This window comes from Mandrillus leucophaeus, unplaced genomic scaffold (assembly GCF_000951045.1).
Source record: "Mandrillus leucophaeus isolate KB7577 unplaced genomic scaffold, Mleu.le_1.0 Scaffold246, whole genome shotgun sequence".
NCBI classification, from domain to species: Eukaryota; Metazoa; Chordata; class Mammalia; order Primates; family Cercopithecidae; genus Mandrillus; species Mandrillus leucophaeus.
This window is the reverse complement of record NW_012102543.1, coordinates 934,643-937,087: the sequence shown is the minus strand read 5'-3', so window position 1 is coordinate 937,087 and position 2,445 is coordinate 934,643. Positions and strand designations below refer to the sequence as shown.

Sequence of the window (2,445 nt, the reverse complement as noted above, 5' to 3'; positions counted from 1 at the left end):
AGCCACCGCCCTGGCCTGTAGAAGCTACTTGGTATTCAGCTTTACAAACCAGTGGAGTTAGCGTTTTGCACACTACAGCCCGCTGGTGTGCAGACTTTTTTTTTTTTTTTTTTTTTTTTTCCTTTTTGATACGGAGCTTCGCCCTTGTTACCCAGGCTGGAGTGCAATGGCGCGGTCTCGGCTCACCGCAACCTCCGCCTCCCGAGTTCAAGCGATTCTCTTACTTCAGCCTCCCGAGTAGCTGGGACTACAGGCGCGCGCCACCAAGCCTGGCTAATTTTTTGTATTTTAGTAGAGACAGGTTTTTACCATGTTGGCCAGGATGGTCTCATCTATCTCCTGACCTTGTGATCCGCCCGCCTCCCAAAGTGCTGGGATTACAGGCATGAACATCACGCCCAGCTAGTCTACAGACTCTTAACAAAATTCTCCTGTTTTTGGATAATGAAGATGTTTCTCACTTTAACTATCACAGCATGGTGTAGTAAACATCATATATATGTGTAGTTTATATATAAATATATATATATGATGTATACTACACCATGCTGTGATATTTCACATACCCTAAAATTCACTTTTTAAAAAGGGTTCAATCCGGTGGCTTTTTTTTTTTTTAATTGGCAAGATTGTGCAACCATCACCGCTGCCTAATTCCAGAACATTCTCATCCGCCCAAGAATCAACCCCGCAGCCCCAGGATACCCCAGTCTCTGAGCCGCCGTTGTTGGGCTCTAGTCCAGGGCCCCTAACCATGTGCTAAACAAGATGCTGAGGCCCTGCCTAGAAATCAGAACAGCCCCGAGGCCTCCAAACCGAAGAGCCCAGTGGGGAGATGGAGCCCCTCCCCGATTCTGAGCTTTGGCCTCGTGCTAAGGCTGGACCTACCCCCTGTGCTGTCAAGCCTACCTCCCGGGGGAGGCGAGGCGAGTCCTGAAGTGTGCGGGCTGCCATCCCCCACACTTGGCTCCCGAGCTGGCCAGTGTTGGGGGGCGGGGGCCCAGCACTGCGGGTGGCGTGCAAGCCCGGGGCTGCCCCCTACTGGGTGTAGCGCACCCGCCGCCCCTCGCCTCCTCTGGGCCTGCGCCTTGGGCCTGTTGAGGCCAGGCCTGGAATGGTGCCCTGGAAGCAGGTAAGAGCCTGTAATTCCGGAAGCTGCGGGCTCCCAAACCAGACACCATTTTGGAGACCGGTGCAAAAATATTTGCCGCTTGTGTGTGGAAAACTGCAAGACTGTGAGAGAGAGCCGATCTTCTCGTGCAAGAACCTTTATAGAAGGTGGTTCACATATTCTGTACACTACATACGCATACGCTGGGCACATACTGGCTCGCTGTGTTAAATCTCAGAATTGCTGCCGCGCGTGGTGGCTCACGCCTGGCATCCCAACACTGCACCGAGGCGGGAGGATCGCTGGAGGTCAGAAATTCGAGACCAGCCTGGGCGGCTACAAAGCGAGACCCCGTCTCTACAAAAATATTTTTTATTTTTATTTTATTTTATTTTTCTGTCAAGCTGTTTTTTATTTCAAGGAGAGGGCAGGGGAGGGGGCCCAGTCTTTCTTGGCGGCGGCTTTCCTCATGGCTGCCAGTACCTTGCTGAGCTCCTCCTGCTTTCTCTTGGCACGGATGTGCGTCCCCACCCTTTTCTTGATGAACTTGAGGGCCCGTTTCTCCTTGCAGACCTTCAGTAACCCCATGGCGCGCAGCTCGTACGGGGTGAAGCCACACACCTCCCGGATCATGTCCCGCACAAACTTGGTGTGTTTGCTCTGACGCCCGCGGCGGCGGCTGTGCCTGGGCTTGCTCACGTTCTTGGTCACCTTGTGGCCCTTGTTGAGGCCCACGGCCATAGGGTAGCGCAGAGCCATGGCTGCTACTCTCCAATGGCGCCGTGGCGGAAGGCCAAAAATGTTTTTTAAATTAGCCTGGTGTGGTGGCACTCGCCTGTAATTCCGTCTACTCCGAGGTGAGGCAGGAGGACGGCTTGAGCCGGGGAGATGGAGGTTGCTGTGAGCGGAGATTGCGCCACTGCACTTCAGCCAAAAGGAGAGTAGGAGGGAATAAGTAAATAAAATTAAATAAAGTGGTATCTCACTGTGGTTTTGATTTGCATCTACCTAAGGACTAATGATGTTGGGTATCCTTTCATGTGCCAGTTGGCTATTTGTGTAGCTTCTTTTTTTTTTTTTAGACGGAGTTTCGCTCTTGTCGTCCAGGCTGCAATGCAGTGGCACCATCTCGGCTCACTACAGCCTCCACCTCCCGGGTTCAAGCGATTCTTCTGGCTCAGCCTCCCAAATAGCTGGGACCACAGGCTCCCGCCACCAAACCGAGCTAATTTTTGTATTTTGTATTTTGAAACATGCGATTTCACCATATTGGTCAGGCTGGTCTCGAACTCCTGTCCTCGAGTGATCCACCCGTCCCAGCCTCCCAAAGTGCT

At 52.5% G+C, this 2,445-nt stretch overlaps 1 protein-coding gene and 1 pseudogene across 5 annotated transcripts in view; one reads left to right on the top strand and one right to left on the bottom strand.

Annotated features, from left to right (window-relative positions):
• Positions 1-2,445, top strand: part of DCAF4 (DDB1 and CUL4 associated factor 4) — a 42,941-nt gene that overhangs the window by 10,542 nt on the left and 29,954 nt on the right. The window lies entirely within an intron of this gene.
• LOC105541887 lies at positions 1,523-1,894 on the bottom strand (annotated as a pseudogene).